This window comes from Macaca fascicularis, chromosome 1, assembly GCF_037993035.2.
Source record: "Macaca fascicularis isolate 582-1 chromosome 1, T2T-MFA8v1.1".
NCBI classification, from domain to species: domain Eukaryota; kingdom Metazoa; phylum Chordata; class Mammalia; order Primates; family Cercopithecidae; genus Macaca; species Macaca fascicularis.
This window is the reverse complement of record NC_088375.1, coordinates 166,044,163-166,061,532: the sequence shown is the minus strand read 5'-3', so window position 1 is coordinate 166,061,532 and position 17,370 is coordinate 166,044,163. Positions and strand designations below refer to the sequence as shown.

The 17,370-nt window shown below is 36.5% G+C and overlaps 1 long non-coding RNA gene across 1 annotated transcript in view; it reads left to right on the top strand.

The window, feature by feature from the left end:
* The window catches only part of LOC102121687 (uncharacterized), a 62,350-nt gene that overhangs the window by 13,497 nt on the left and 31,483 nt on the right, over positions 1-17,370 (top strand). Inside the window, exon 2 of the long non-coding RNA XR_010577882.2 lies at positions 9,945-10,038. This is a non-coding gene — a long non-coding RNA (uncharacterized lncRNA). The remainder of the gene's footprint in view (positions 1-9,944; positions 10,039-17,370) is intronic.

The following is a 17,370-nucleotide window of genomic DNA, read 5'->3' as shown; positions in this document are numbered from 1 at the left end:
GACATCATAATCATTCTGCCCAGAACTTTTTTTTTTCTTTCTTTTTTTTTTTTTTTTGAGACAGAGTCTCGCCTTGTCACCCAGGCTGGAGTGCCGTGGCGCGATCTCGGCTCACTGCAAGCTCCACCTCCCGGGTTTAGGCCATTCTCCTGCCTCGGCCTCCCGAGTAGCTGGGACTACAGGCGCCCATCACCGCCCGGCTAATCTTTTGTATTTTTTTAGTAGAGATGGGGTTTCACCGTGTTAGCCAGGATGGTCTCAATCTCCTGACCTTGTGATCCACGCGCCTCGGCCTCCCAGAGTGGTGGGATTACAGGCGTAATCCAATCCGCGCCCAGCCAATTTTTTAAAAATCATTTTTTTAAAAAAATTGTTTTATTGAGATGGAGTTTTGCTTTTGTTGCCCAGGCTGGAGTGCATTGACACAATCTCGGCTCACTGCAACCTCCACCTCCCGGGTTCAAGCGGTTCTCCTGCCTCAGCATCCTGAGTAGCTGGGATTACAGGCGTGAGGTACCACGCCCCACTAATTTTGTATTTTTAGTAGAGACGGGGTTTCACCACGTTGGTCAGGCTAGTCTCGAACTCCTGACCTCAGGTGATCCACCCGCCTCAGATTGCCAAAGTACTGGGATTACAAGCATTAGCCACTACATCCAGCCTTAACATTTCTTGAAAAGTAGTCTTAGGATGAGTTCTTATAGTTTTTTATGTTTGTTTGTTTGAGAAAGTTTTTATTTTTCTTTCACTTCTCTAAACATTTATTTGCTGGATACAGAATTCTCAATTCACAGTTGTTTTCCTTTCAGAGATTTATAGACGTCACTTTTTTGGTGTTCTGGTTGGCCTGTTTTCTGTTAAGAAGTTTACTGTAATATTTATTCTTTGTCCTCTCTATATATTGTTTCTTCTTTCTCTGGCAGAGAAAGAATATCTCTTGGTCTCAGTTTTCAGCAGTTTGAGTATGACATACCTATTTTGATTTGTTTGGATTTAACTCTGCTTGGTAGTCTCTGTTGTTCTTGAATTCATGGTTTGCTGTCTGTAATTAATTTTAATTTTTTTCCTTAAATTTGATTTTCTCCCACATTCTATTTCTCTGGTCTCTCTTCTTCTGCTAAGACTTTAATTGCTTACATATTAAACTATTCTATATAGTTCCACATCTCTCAACTGTTTAGTACTATTTGCTACCCTCACTATTCTTTTCTTTTTGTATTTTGGTATGGGTTACTTCTGTTGATCCATCTGTACATTCTTTGCTTCTTTCTTCAGAGTTGAGAGTAATAGTGCACAAGATCACTTCACAGAGTTGCACCAGCCAGCTTCTAAACTCTATTGTGCCACACAATTCAAGAAAACTTTTCTAGTCTTCAACTGGGTGAAATACTGGCTCTCATTGATAATGTCTTCTTCCAAACGTGCTGTTTTTCCCAAGAGTCTACATTTTAGACAAGTGTTTGGTTATTTTTTATCCTCACCTTGTTGTTCTCCCTTTCCAAAGTAGTGAACGCAGTATCTTCAGCTGTTTGGGTTGGATAAAAGTCAGCAGAACGAAAAAATAAAATCTACAAGGGTAAAAAAATATTAGTTAATACCTCAAAATATTGTGCACCATGCATATTCATGAAAAAATATGCTTTGGCCAGGCATGGTGGCACATGTCTATAACTCCAGCACTTTGTGAGGCCAAGGTGGGAGAATCTCTTGAAACCAGGAGTTTGAGACTAGCCTGGGCAAAATATCAAGACTCCGTCTCTAAAAATAGGTATATTTTGCTTTGTATGTAAAAAAAAAAATCACTGTTCATTTATCACAAAACTTAAAAACACATTATATTCCTAAATTTAATCCAAGATCTTTCTGTAGATGGTGGAAAAGAACTGTAGAACAGAAAAACTAGAAAACCTAGAATTTAGTAGCATAGTCTTAACATGGAAGTGATATATAGTGTCATGATTTGCTAACCCATTCTGCTGCTGTATGGTGTTCCTGCTGTGCTGGTTGATTGTGGAGGAACTCGGGCATGCATACATGAATATTGCATGCATTAAATATTTTAATTATTGAACTCTTGATATGTGTGAATTACTTTGCAAATAACTAGTAATGTAAAAATAAATTATAAAGAGAAATCTGACTTTTGCTCTGTGATATAGAGAACTGGAGAGAATGTTACTGTTATCATTATAATAAGAGAATAGGATTGAATTAACTTCAAATGTATGACTTTTTTCCAATCCAAGAGAGATAGTATTTCAGAACAACCAACTGACCCAAAATCTGTGAAGATACAGGCACCTGTAGAAAGAGAAGAAATGTGAGCAGTCAAATATCTGGATAAATGCAATCAGATGTCAATATAAATAGTTTACCAAAAATAGTTAATTCGTAGGTGAAAGCTATGTGCAGACTGGTGGAGAGGTTAAAGCCTGTAAACACTTCAGAAGTGTAAAGAGTCTGAACTCTCCTGCATGTTCCTTCCCAATGAATCTCATGGGGTAGTCATAGAATAGTTAGAAAGGTCCCTTAAAAAGTCTCTATTGTGTTTCAGACCCGAGAGAGACGAAGACTGGCCATGCTAAAGAGGTAAGAAACCTTACACAGACCCTTCTTTCCTAATTCCTTTATGGAACAGAAGTCTTAGTCTGTGAGAAGTCGGGCAACAAACACTGTCCCCCTCAAGATAGTAGTAAAACCGATTGCACCCGGAGGAAAGAACAGTAGGGGAAAAAAAATCTACTCCTAAAGAAGGACAATAGAGCTGAAGGCTCTCTAGAGTTCCTGTTGTATCAGCCCAATCCCCAGATCCTAGTTCAGGGATCCAAGAATCAAGGACACACCGCCTGACTAAGAGTAAAACTTAATTTGAATAGAGAATGCTCCCCATATTGCCCCACAGCCCAGCACACCCAAAATAGCAAAAGCAGATTACTGCTGGGAGAGGTGTGGGAGAGAAAAACAGAAGGCAAAGAAACACTTTCAGAGACACAACATAAAGGTACACCTTACAGCTTGTGGTCTAACACACACTGCTGTGGTAAATCAACGTGACTTTATACACAAAGGTGTCACCAGAATATTTTAAACTCTACAGTGCCCTCTGGGTAAACATAAAACAGTAAACCTCAAACCCAGACAGATTCCTGATTATATTAACTCAAAACCCCACGATGAAGACCTACAAGTACAAAGAGCGCCCATGTTGAGGCATAAAAATTATTTATCTCAACCTCTACTCTCCAACATGAGATATTTGGCTCTTAACGAAAAAATACAAGGCATAGAAAAAGGCGAGAAAACCACTCCTGAGGTACAAAACTATCGTCAATATCAAATATGGCTGTGACACAGACGTTAAAGGATCTAAGGATTTCTTTAGCTTGGAGAGAAAATGAAAGAACCCAAATTATCTGAAAATATGGGCACCCATATATGGTGGAATGGGGGCTCAAAGTATAATTAAAGGCCACTTATGTTAAAGAATATGTTAGATCCTTTAACATAAAGAATATGTTAAAGATTCTAATAAAAAGTTGGCCACATACAAGATCAGATGGGAAATTTCAGCAGCAAGATGAAGACTACAAGAGAGAATCAAGCGGAAATAATTGAAAGAAACAAAAGAAAAAAAAACAGGAACAAAGATGAAAGCTACGTTCGATGAGCTCATCAGTTGACTCAAGACTCTGGTCTACAATCTGGCAGTCGGGTTGATGTGCAGGAACCCCAGAGAGCCCAGCACAAGAAGCAAACAAAATTTTGTAATGCCCATTACCTAGTACAGTGGTCCCCAATGTTTTTGGTACCAGGGACCAGTTTTATGGAAGATAATTTTTCCATGGATCTGGAAGGGGGGATGGTTTCAGGATGATTTAAGCATGTTACACTTATTGTGCACCTTATTTCTATTATTATTACATTGTAATATATAATAACATAATTATACGACTTGCCACAGTTTCTTTATCCACTCATTGATTGATGGGCATTTGGGTTGGTTCCACATTTTTGCAATTGCGAATTGCACTGTTATAAACATGCATGTGCAAGTATCTTTTTTCTCATAATGACTTCTTTTCCTCTTGCTAGATACCCAGTAGTGGGATGGCTGGATGAAAAGGTAGTTCTACTTTTAGTTCTTTAAGGAATCTTCACAGGAGAGCTTTAGATAGCCCCTCTGAGCTTCTTATTGCCCCAAAAGAGTGAAGAAGCATTTGAGAAGGATAGGGCAGCCAATGAGAGAGAGTACACAAGACCTGAAGAAACCTTGTGACCTGGAAATGGAAGAAAGCTGCAGTGATCCATGTGTACTGCTGATTGAACACTAGGCAGTAACATCTAATGGAATGCCAGTGTGTAGTTTTCATGACATTCAAGGATTAGACATACTGTTTCACTGCTCCCTTCCGCTATCTCACTACAGAAATGCCCTGGAATTTAGACATAGCTTGGAGAGAAAATGAAAGAACCCAAATTGTCTGAAAATATGGGCACCCATATATGGTGAAATGGGGGCTCAAAGTATAATTGAAGGCCACTTATATAAAGTAGCACTGTCTTACTGACAAATTTAATTTTTGCACTGATATATGTAGTTACTGTGCATGTAAAAAATATTGTTTCTTAAAATAGAATATCTGCAACAGATATCAATATGCTTGTAAATGTAATAACTTTAAAAATATTCTCCTGGATACAAAAATATATAAATGGATTTTAAGTCAAAAAGAAAAATGGTCTCTCTTATGAAGTATATTTTAGCTGACAATCTAGCTCTAGCGCATCCCAGTTATTCCACAGCACTTTACCCTGATATCTTTGGATCAACCTGAATCACAATATAAGCCAAAACAAGGTGTGCAGATGAGCTGCTTATGTAACATGTAACAGTGCATGATGGTTCTGCCTCTGCAGTCACACATTCCTGGCTTGAAATTCAGTACTGACACTTGTCAACTGTGAGAACTGGGGCAAGTCACTTATCTCTAAGTTTCACTTTGTCATCTCTCAACATAGGTAGTAACAGTACCAACCATAGGGTTCATGCAAGGACCAAGTATGATAATACATGTAAAGCCCCTGACTTATAAATACATGTTCAATAAATAATGATCATAAAAACATGATTATCTCACAAAAGGGACCCAAAAGATCAAATATACTGAATCATGGGCCAACCAGAATGTTGCCATTATGTAGTCCAGGTTGGCAAAATATATTTTTCTTTTTTTGTGCCTGTTTTCATTTTTTTCCTTTTCCCAGTATATTATTCTTTTCTTTCTCTCTTCCCTCCCTCTTTTACTTCTTGAATTTTTTATTTCTCCCTTCTTGCCTTTTTATTATAAAAAATTATACACAAAAGTAGATAGAATGGTATAATGATCTCATGTATCCATGCCTTAGCTTCCATATTTACCAGCCCTTTGTCAATTTCTAGACCCTTTCCTATCTTCAAGTTTTCTTTCCTCTATTTATATCATGTCTTTTTCTTTACCTTCACTGGTATATAAATATTTCTCTATAAATTTATTCACCAGAATGACCCACTTGTTGACACTTGACTGTAACAGATCTAGGTAATGTTTGAATCATACTTGAGCTATAAAGAACTAACATATTCACTGTTTTTAGTGTAAAAAAAAAACCTTAGTTCTCTGACTCTTCAACTCTTGGCAATCTGTGCCATTTTTTCTTAGCTTCTTCAAGCTTATGAAATGCCAAAAGGTGAACATTTGTGACTTAGAGTTTATGTTAGTGATAAAATAAAGTGATTTTACTGTATATTTGTGTTTTCCTGAGATGAGATTATTTACAATTGAAATGTAGTTTTTAATTGATGTTTTACTTCCATTTCCATGTAACATAAAATTTTAAAACTCTTGCAAATTAGTATTTCATGCACAATTAGGACTATGACAGTTGTACCTGTAATTTATGCCAAACAACTATGATAAGAAGTCAGAAGATAAAAATTTTAAAAGACACTTATAAGCATTTACTTCAAGTAATACATTATTTTTTTTAATTTGCAAACACTCTACTATAATAACATGTTTTAATTTGATTTTTAAACGGATTTATTTAATATTAAAAAGAAGGAATTTTAATCTTGTCATTTATACATTTATTAATGTAATATGCATCTATTGACCAGAACTAGGTGTCAGGTACGGCACTAGGAATAAGAAAATAAAAGTGAATAAGAAATTCTCTATGGTCAAGGACCTCACAGTTCAGGGAGTAAACAACTGAAGAATAGAGAGGAGTTTGTCAGGTGAAGATAGAGGAAGATATTCGGAGGAGTAGGCATAGTATGTGCAAAGGCTTGAAGAAAGAAAAAGATGGTCATTTTGGAAACTAGAAATAAATACTTGAAGACAGGTACCATGTCTAGTTGCTCACTATTGTATCTTTAGCACATAACATCATAGCAGTTCAATTAATATTTACTGAATTGACTAATTAATAATACACTAGTAGATAAAGTTGAAAACCACTTATGAATGGTTCTACAGGCCACAATACTGAGTTGAGATTTCATCTTACAGTCCAGGGTTCACTGAAATATATTCTATGGAATACCAACTCTTTAAAAAGCTAAGAGGGATTAAGTAGTCAAAAAGAAACATTGGTTACACATTTAAGTTCTTTTTTTTTTTTTTTTACTTAAAGGCTCCTCAGGTATTATTATGCTGATGTTGATTTTGATATCTAAGACAGGTTTTTATTAAACTCTGTTTCCCAAACTTCTGTAACTGAGAAACTCCTAACACCTGTTCATACCCTGCCTATAGGACCTGGTATTGTGTGCACTGGCAAGGCTATTCTAGGCAACAGGGATCCATAACTGTTGTTTAGAAAAAATATTTTGGTGCAGAGATTAATTGCAAGAGGGTAGGTCTGTAGTTGGGGAGACCCCTGCAGATTATTGTCATTGCATAGGTAAGAAATGCTGAAGCTTGAATGTTGACATTACCAGTGAGAAGCTAGGGGACGTAACTAAATTGATGGAGAGGTACTAGAGAAAGCACCTTGGATGACTTTCAGGTTTCTGTCTTGGTATGGAGATGCCAAAAAAAAGGATAGAGATTTTTGAATAAGAAGGAGTTCTGGTGGGAAGTGTAAAACAATTAGTTTTAGGCAATTATGTTTAAAGTTCAAGTGTACAGCCTGAATTAACTATGCAGATTACAATTAGATATATTGATCTAGATCTCAGAAGAGACTAGAGATCACAGTGAAAACTCTGGGAACGGCTTTTGTGGAGCTACTCGGAATGTGTTTCCTCTTTCCTCAATAGTCATTTAGATATTTGGAGTCAGCTATCATCTGGTCAGTTTAGGCTACTATAACAAAATCATAAAAAAATTTTATGATTGAGTGTCTCAGAAACTTCAGACATTTATTTTTGACAGTTCTTCAGGTTGGAACTGTAAGATCACAATGTCTGCGTGGTTGAGTTCCAGTGAGGCTCCTCTTCTGTATTGCAGACTGCTATCTTCTCCTTGTGTCCTCACATGGCATTTCTCTGGGGTCCCTTTTATATGGGCTCCAATCCCTTTCATGAGGCTTCCACCCTCATGTCCTAAGTACCTCCCAAAGGCCTCACCTCCTAATGCCATCAAATTAGGGATTAGGATTTCAACATATGAAGTTTGGGGACACATACAGTTAGTCCACTGCAGCTATCACAGCACAATTAAACCTTCTCTTCTTCAGGCTGCATAAGCCCAGTTGGTGCAAATATTCCCAGCATGAAATCATATCTGCACCATTTCCTCATACAGTTCTTTCCTCTGAATGCATTATAAATAATCAACATTTCTCCTAGGATGTGGTGCCTCACTGAACCTTGTATCATACAATTTCACATATTATTACTTCACTGAATATCTTTTTCCTGTATTTTCATCATCTCCTTATTCAAACTTGCTCTAAGCCATTTACTTCTACCCAATCCTCAAGCATCCATGCCCCTTGAATTTTAAGCCCTCTCCAGTAAAGTACCACCACATGAGATTTCTCCATTGTCTGCCTTTGGACAGATAATGTTTTTGTTTTGCCTTGCTTGACTTTAGAGTTGAGCCTTCCTGTTGGAACTGCTTCTTGTTTTCTACCTGTCCTTGTGCATGTGATGTTTCAAACTGTTTCTTGCTCCCAGCAGCATCATTCAAGTCTGACTTTGTGTTATATTATGCGGAGTCTACAGTCAACAGTTTATTCCATGTGCCTTTACACCTGACCTTAGTTATTGTGTGTCCATCCCTGATGCTATACTTGCACCAACCAGCATGTCACATTCATCCAGGAGAAGAGGTTAGATAGGGTTGTATGCCATTTCCTTAAAAGCAGGAGCCATATGTCATTCTTTGTATTCCCAGGGTCTAGCACCATGCCTGACACCTATTGACAATGACATTTAGTAGGTGGATGGATGGGTGGGTTGGTGATTGTAAGAAAGTGCTCTGCTTCTGACCATTTAACATATGACATTTTATCCTTCCACATAAAGTTTTGCTTGAAAAAGAGTTCTTATGTTAAACCTATTAAAAAACTAGTGCTTTTAGAAGATGCTTTAACAGAATTAATTTTCTTTTGTAAAACCTAGGGAGGAGAGATAACTGCAGGGAATATTCAGGCATTTTCTTTTTTTTATATTTATTTATTAAGTTTTGGAGGACCTACTACATGTGAGCACCAGCTTTGGCACTTTACATTTAATTTTCACATTACCTTGTGAGTTATATATTATTATTCTCAATATATAGATAAGAAAATTAAAGCTCAGAGAGCTTAAGTGGCCAAAGCTGATGAATGGTGAAGGTGAGATCATGTTCCAGTTCTTTTAACCCTTATTCAGTGTTTCTTCTTTACATTCTGGAGCATGTTCTCAGTGTCTTTAATGAGTGCTATGTCACGTAGACTAATTATTTCCTTTTATTCTTATGCTTTCTTAACTTGAAAGGTGGCAAATGAGAGACTATAAAATATCTGAGAATTTGTGTTACAGGAAAATTGATTATTTCTTAGGAATTGGATGCTCTAATTACTTTCCTGAAGAAGAACTTTTAAGACAAATCATGTTATTGGTTCCACTAGTGATGTAATAAGAAGGTACAATGCTAGAGTAACTCAAAACATTATCTTTTCATTGTTGTCATTTTATAATGTAGAGAAGAGTTAATGTTGACACATACATCTATAAAAGGATACGTTTTATTGAAGTATTTCAGATTGAAGATAAGGAAAGTGAAGAGTTGTTGACTGATAGAACCAAAATAAATACATTAAAGCACAACTGTGAAATATTACCATATAAAGTGAACTCTTGCCTGGTTAAATGTGATGTTTTGTTTCAGAAGTGAACTCTAAAGTGATTGATAATAGTTTAACACTTAAAATTTTTGTCAAAGTCTAGAAAAAAAGGAATAGTTAACATCCACAATTCATCAACTATAATGAACTTAATACATTCCTACCATTTATTATCTATTATCTATTGGCTGCTCCATCTCATGTATCTACTTATTCTTCCCAACAACCTTAGGAGGCAACTGTACATTTTATTGTAAAGAAAAATGGAGGCTCAGAGAGACTTTCTCAGGATTCCCCCGATTTAAACCAAGATCTGACCTAATGTACACATTTAATCTCCATTCTATACTGCTTCTTGGGCATTAATCATATGTTGACACTTCTTTTTCCAAATTCTCTTATTTGATAACTCTAATGTTCATCATAATGACAAAAATTAATTCTTCATCTAAGAGAATAAAATAATTATCAACTTTCTCCAGTTAGCTATTTAAACTTTCTACTTCATTACTGTAGATCTCTATGCAATACTTACTAGTATTATATGTTGGGGTTTAAATAAAATGTTTATTTTGTGTAGAAAAGCAAAGGTGGCTAAGGAGGTTTTGCTCCGGATTGCTCTGCAGATTTTGCTGATAAAACTTTTGGACTAACGAGGCTTCAAGATGGCTGACTAGAAGTATCTGGCTTTTCCGTCCTCCACAAAGAAGAATCAAAATAGTGAGTAGATAATCAAACTTCAATTAGAGCATCTAAGAAAGAACAATGAAATTCAACAGAGAAGTGATAGGAAACACCTGAGGAAGAGAAGAAAGGCGAAGTCAGGCAGCCAGGTTGGCTGCAGTTGGAGACTCCCCAGTGCAAGGAAACGATGGGTGAGAGATTCTAGTGGTCCACATTTTCACTATGGACCCCTGCAATTCTAGCCATGAGAGAGTCCCTAGACCCTCTTGGGCCCTGAGAATAGCATAGGGAACTTCATGAAGATCGCACAATGGCCTTGCTCCAGAGAGGAAGCTCACACTGGGTCCTGCACACTCCCTGAGACCTAAGTAGCTGTAGCATAGCAGCTAGAGAACCCAGCCCAGTGTGCACTAGACTGCATCCTGCCCTAGGGCCCAACGGCCCCGGTGTCTCCACATCTCTGAAGTCCCACTGACATCTCCTCACATTCACCCAGAGTGTAGCAGAGGTATGACACTGCGGGGTCCCCAGCACCCTAGCTCATGCAGTGTCCTATGCCTGAGGAATGGGTGGTGCAGCACACTGGGGAGGCTGCCGCTGGGACAAAAGGAACCAAAGTGTATACCTCTGGAGCCTGAGAGCAGTCTGCCTCAGAACATTCTCCAGGCTACCCCATATGGTTACATATGTATTTCAATGCATGTCCTTAACTGTGTTTTATTGTTGAGTAGTTTAAGTTCTTTGTACTCTCTGAATAGTAGTCTATTGTCAGATGAATAATTTGCAAATATTTTCTTCCCTTCAACCTTTTGTCTCTTCACTTTGTTGTTTCCTTTGCTGTGCAGAACTTTTTAGTTTAACATAGTCCCATTTGTCTATTTTTTGTTGTTGTTGCCTGTGCTTTTCAGGTCTTAACCATAAAGTCTTTGCCTAGACCAATGACCTGGAGTGTCTCCACTATTTCTTTCTCTTTTGGATTTTTTTTTTTTTTTTTTGAGATGAAACCTTGCTCTGTCAGCCAGGCAGTGGCATGATCTCGATTCACTGCAACCTCCGCCTCCGAGGTTCAAGCGATTCTCCTGCCTCAGCCTCCTGAGTAGCCTGGATTACAGGTGTGCTCCACTATACCTAGCTAATTTTTTATTTTTAGTAGAGATGGGGTTTCACCATGTTAGCCAGGCTGGTCTTGAACTCTTGACCTCGTGATCTGCCCTCAGCCTCCCAAAGTGCTGGGATTACAGGCATGAGCCACCGCTCCAGGCCCTCTCTTTTTGATCTTAAGTTTAAGTCTTCAATCCACCTTAAATTGATTTTTGTATATGGTGAAAGATAGGCTGCTAATTTCACTCTTCTGCATATGGATATCCACTTTTCCCTTCACCATTTATTGAGAGAGTGTCTTTTCCCCAATGTATGTTTTTGAGGCCTTTGTAAAAAGTCAGTTGGTTGTAAAAACATGAGTTTATTTCTAGGCTTTCTATTCTGTCCCTTTGGTTTATGTATCAGTGTTTATGCCAATGTTTTGGCATAAAAATATTATTATTATTTTGATTACTATAGCTATGTAATGTAATTTGAAGTCAGGTAGTGTGATGCCTCCAGGTTTATTCCTTTTCTTAAGATTGCTTTGAATATTTGTTTTCTGGTCCTATAAAAATTTTATGATTTCTTTTTCTTTTCTGGTTCTATAAAAATTTTATGATTTTTTTTCTTTTCTGGTTCTATAAAAAATTTATGATTGTTTTTATCTTTTCCTATACAAAATGTCATTGTTATTTTGATTTTGATAGGGATTGCATTGAATCTATGTATTGCTTTCGGTAGTATGATTAAATTAACAATCTAAGTTTGTCCAGTCCATGAGCATGGGATATCTTTCCATTTGTTTGTGTCTTTTTCAATTTCTTTTGTCAGTGTTTTGTAGTTTTCCCTGTAGAGATCTTTCACCTCCTTGGCTAAATTTATTTCTAGGTATTTTTTTGGTAGCTATTGTAAATGAGATTGCTTTCTTGATTTCTTTCTCAGCTAGTTCATTATCGGCATATGAAAACACTACTGGTTTCTGTATGCTGATTTTGCATCCTGCAACTTTACTAAACTTGTTTACTAGATCTAAAAGGTTTTTGGTGTAATTATTAGGTTTTTCTAAGTATAAGATAATGTCATCTGTAAAGAGAGACAATTTGACTTTTCCAATTTGGAGGCACTTTATTTTTTCTTCTTGCCCAGTTTCACTGGGTAGGACTTCTAGTCCTATGTTGAATAGGAGTGGTGAAGGTGGGCATCCTTGTTGTGGTCCAGTTCTTAGAGAAAAGACTTTCAGCTTTTCCTCATTCAGTATATTAGCCATGGGTTTGCCACATATGGCCTTTATTATATTGAGTTATGTTCTGTTAGGCCGAGTTTGTTGAGTATTTTCATCATGTTGAATTTTATGCTTTTTTTGTGGTCATGTAGTTTTTGTTCTTTATTTTGTTGATATGATGTATCATGTTTATTGATTTGTATGTGTTAACCATATTTACATTCTTGGGATAAATCTCACGTGATTGTGGTATATTATCTTTTTGATGTGCTGTTGGATTTAGTTTGCTATTGTAGTATTTTATTGAAGATTTTTGGATCTATGTTCATCATCGATATTGGTCCATAGTGTTTTTATTTTGATAGATTGATTTTTTTTGTTGTTGTTGTTGGATCTCTGGTTTTAGTATCAGAATGTTGCTGGCATCATAGAATGAGCTGGGAAGAATTTCCTCTTCTTCAAATTTTTGGAATAGAGAGGAGAACTGATATTCATTCTTTTTTTGTAAGTTTGGTTAGAATTTGGCAGTGAAACTATCTGGTCATGGACTTTTCTTTGTGGAGAGACTTTTTTTTTGTTACTGGTTCAGTCTTGTTACTCATATCAGTCTATTCAGTTTTCCTTCTTTTTAAATTTCTTCCTGGTTCAATCTTGGTAGGTTGTATGTTTTCAAGAATTTATCCATATCCTCTAGGTTTTCTAGCTTGTTAGCATATGGTTGTTCACACTAATCTCTGATGATCTTTTATAATTCTTGCTATCAGTTGTAATTTCTGCTTTTTCATTTCAGATTTTATTTATTTGGCTCTTCTCTCTTTTTTGGGGGGTTAGTCTTGATAGTAGTTTACTAATTTTATAGTTTAAAAGAACTAACATCTTGTTTTGTTGATTCTTTGTATCTATTTAAGTCTCTATTTTGTTTACTTCTCTGATACTTATTATTTTTTCCTCCTATTAAGTTTAGGTTTGGTTTGTTCTTGCTTTTCTATTTCCTGTAGGTACATCATTGGATTGTTTTATTTGAAATCTTTCTGCTTTTTTGATGTAGACATTTATTGTTATAAACTCTCCACTTAGCACTGCTTTTGCTGTCTTCCTGGGTTTTAGTATGTTGTGTTTCCATTTTCATTTGTTTCAAGATATTTTTTGACTCATTAATTTCTTTATTTACCAATAGTTATTCAGTAGCATGTTGTTTATTTTTCATGCATTTGTACAGTTTCCAAAGTTCCCCTTGTTATTGATATCTAGTTTTATTCTGTTGTGTTCTGAGGAGATACTTGGTATGATTTTGAATTTTTGAAATTTCTTGATACTTGTTTTTTTAGCCTAGCATATGATCTATTCTGGAGAATATTTCATGTGCTGATGAGAAGAATGTATTCTGCAGCTGTTGGATAAAATGTTTTATAAAATGGTTCTGTTAGAATGCTCCTAATGTTAGTTTTATTTTGTCTAAAGTGCAGCTTAAATCCAATGTTTCTTTGTTTACTTTTTATCTAGATAATCTATCTAGTGCTGAGAGTGGAGTGTTGAAGTGCCTAACTATTACTGTATTAGAGTCTATCTCTCCCTTTAGATATAATGATATTTGTGTCATATAATTGGGTGCTCCAGTGCTGGGTGCCTATACATTAGAATTGTTATATTTTCTTTCTGAATTTTCCCCTTTATCATTATGTAAGAATTTTCTATGTCTCTTTTTACTGTTTCTGACTTAAAGTTTATTTTATGTGATGTAAGTATAGCTATTCTTGCTTGCTTTTGGTTTTTGCTTGCATGAAATACTTTTTTCTCTTTACTTTTAGTCTATTATGTCTTTGCAGATTAAGTGAGTTTCTTATAGGCAAAATTTGGTTGAGTTTTTTTTTTTTTTTTTTGCTTTTCTCCAAAGGTGATTCTCAGGGCTTCAATATTTTTTGTTTGTTTGTTTGTTTATTTGTTTATTTATTTTATTATACTTTAAGTTCTAGGGTACATTTGCACAACGTGCAGGTTTGTTACATAAGCATACATGTGCCATGTTGGTGTGCTGCACCCATTAACTCATCATTTACATTAGGTATATCTCCTAATGCTATCCCTCCCCGCATTCCCCACCCCACAACAGGCCCCAGTGTGTGATGTTCCCTACCCTATGTCCAAGTGTTCTCATTGTTCATTTACCACTTATGAGTGAGAACATGTGGTACTTGGGTTTCTGTCCTTGTGATAGTTTGCTGAGAATGATGGTTTCCAGCTTCATCCATGTCCCTACAAAGGACATCAACTCATCCTTTTTTATGGCTGCATAGTATGTCATGGTATATATGTGCCACATTTTCTTAATCCAGTCTATCATTGATGGACATTTGGGTTTGTTCCAAGTCTTTGCTATTGTGAATACTGCCGCAATAAACATACATATTCATGTGTCTTTATAGCAGCATGATTTATAATCCTTTGGGTATATACCCAGTAATGGGATGGCTGGGTCAAATTGTATTTCTAGTTCTAGATCCTTGAGGAATCGCCACACTGTCTTCCAAATGGTTGAACTAGTTTACATCCTCACAAACAGTGTAAAAGTGTTCCTATTGCTCCACATCCTCTCCAGTGCCTGTTGTTTCCTGATTTTTTAATGATCGCCATTCTAACTGGTGTGAGATGGTATATATCATGGTGGTTTTGATTTGCATTTTTCTGATGGCCAGTGATGATGAGCATTTTTTCGTGTGCCTGTTGTCTGCATAAATGTCTTCTTTTGAGAAGTGTCTGTTCATATCCTTTGCCCACTTTTTGATGGGCTTGTTTGATTTTTCTTGTAAATTTGTTTAAGTTCTTTGTACATTCTGGATATTAGCCCTTTGTCAGATGAGTAGATTGTAAAAATTTTCTCCCATTCTGTAGGTTGCCTGTTCACTCTGATGTTAGTTTATTTTGCTGTGCAGAAGCTCTTTAGTTTAATTAGATCCCATTTGTCAATTTTGGCTTTTGTTGCCATTACTTTTGGTGTTTTAGTCATGAAGTCCTTGTCCATGCCTATGTCCTGAATGGTAATGCCTAGGTTTTCTTCTAGGATTTTTATGGTTTTAGGTCTAATATTTAAGTCTTTAATCCATCTTGAATTAATTTTTGTATAAGGTGTAAGGAAGGGATCCAGTTTCAGCTTTCTACATACGACTAGCAAGTTTTCCCAGCACCATTTATGAAATAGGGAATCCTTTCCCCATTTCCTGTTTTTATCAGGTTTGTCAAAGATCACGTGGTTGTAGATGTGTGGTATTACTTCTGAGGGCTCTGTTCTGATCCATTGGCCTATATCTCTGTTTTGGTACCAGTACCATGCTATTTTGGTTACTGTAGCCTTGCAGTATAGTTTGAAGTCAGGTAGCGTGATGCCTCCAGCTTTGTTCTTGTGGCTTAGGATTCTCTTGTCAATGCAGGCTCTTTTTTAGTTCCAAATGAACTTTAAAGTAGTTTTTTTCCAATTCTGTGAATAAAGTCATTGGTAGCTTGATGGGGATGGCATTGAATCTATAAATTACCTTGGGCAGTATGGCCATTTTCACAATATTGATTCTTCCTATCCATGAGCATGGAATATTCTTCCATGTGTTTGTGTCCTCTTTTATTTTATTGAGCAGTGGTTTGTAGTTCTCCTTGAAGAGGGCATTCACATCCCTTGTAAGTTGGATTCCTAGGTATTTTATTCTCTTTGAGCAATTGTGAATGGGAGTACACTGATAATTTGGCTCTCTGTTTGTCTGTTATTGGTGTATAAGAATGCTTGTGATTTTTGCACATTGATTTTGTATCCTGAGACTGCTGAAGTTCCTTATCAGCTTAAGGAGATTTTGAACTGAAACAATGGGGTTTTCTAAATAGACAATCATGTCATCTGCAAACAGGGACAATTTGACTTCCTCTTTTCCTAATTGAATACTGTTTATTTCTTTCTCCTGCCTGACTGCCCTGGCCAGAACTTCCAACACTATGTTGAATAGGAGTGGTGAGAAAGGGTATCCCTGCCTTGTGCCAGTTTTCAAAGGGAATGCTTCCAGATTTTGTCCATTCAGTATGATATTGGCTGCAGGTTTGTCATAAATAGCTCCTTTATTTTGAGATATGTCCCATCAATACCTAGTTTATTGAGAGTTTTTACCATGAAGTGCTGTTGAATTTTGTCAAATGTGTTTTCTGCATCTATTGAGATAATCATGCAGTTTTTGTCTTTGGTTCTGTTTATATGCTTGATCGCATCTATTGATTAGCATATGTTGAACCAGCCTTGCATCCCAGGGATGAAGCCCACTTGATCATGGTGGATAAGCTTTTTGATGTGCTCCTGGATTTGGTTTGCCCGTATTTTAATGAGTATTTTTGCACTGATGTTCATCAGGGATATTGGTCTAAAATTCCCTTTTTTGGTTGTGTCTCTGCCAGCCTTTGGTATCAGGATGATGCTAGCCTCATAAAATGACTTAGGGAGGATTCTCTCTTTTTCCATTGATTGTAATAGTTTCAGAAGGAATGTTAACAGCTCCTCCTTGTACCTCTGGTAGAATTCGGCTGTGAATTCATCTGGGCCTGGAGTTTTTTTGGTTGGTAGGCTATTAATTATTGCCTCAATTTCAGAGTCTGTTATTGGTCTCTTCAAGGATTCCACTTCTTCCTGGTTTAGTCTTGGGAGGGTGTATGCGTCCAGGAATTTATTCATTTCTTCCAGATTTTCTAGTTTATTTGCATAGAGGTGTTTATAGTATTCTCTGATGGTTGTTTGTATTTCTGTGGGATTGGTGGTGATATCCCCTTTATCATTTTCATTGCATCTATTTGATTCTTCTCTCTTTTCTTCTGTATTAGTCTTGCTAGTGGTCTGTCAATTTTGTTGATGTTTTCAAAAAACCAACTCCTGGATTCATTGATTTTTTGGAGGGTTTTTTTGTATCTCTATCTCCTTCAGTTCTGCTCTGATCTTAGTTATTTCTTGCCTTCTGAGAGCTTTTGAATGTGTTTGCTCTTGCTTCTCTAGTTCTTTGCATTGTGATGTTAGGGTGTCAATTTTAGATCTCTCCTGCTTT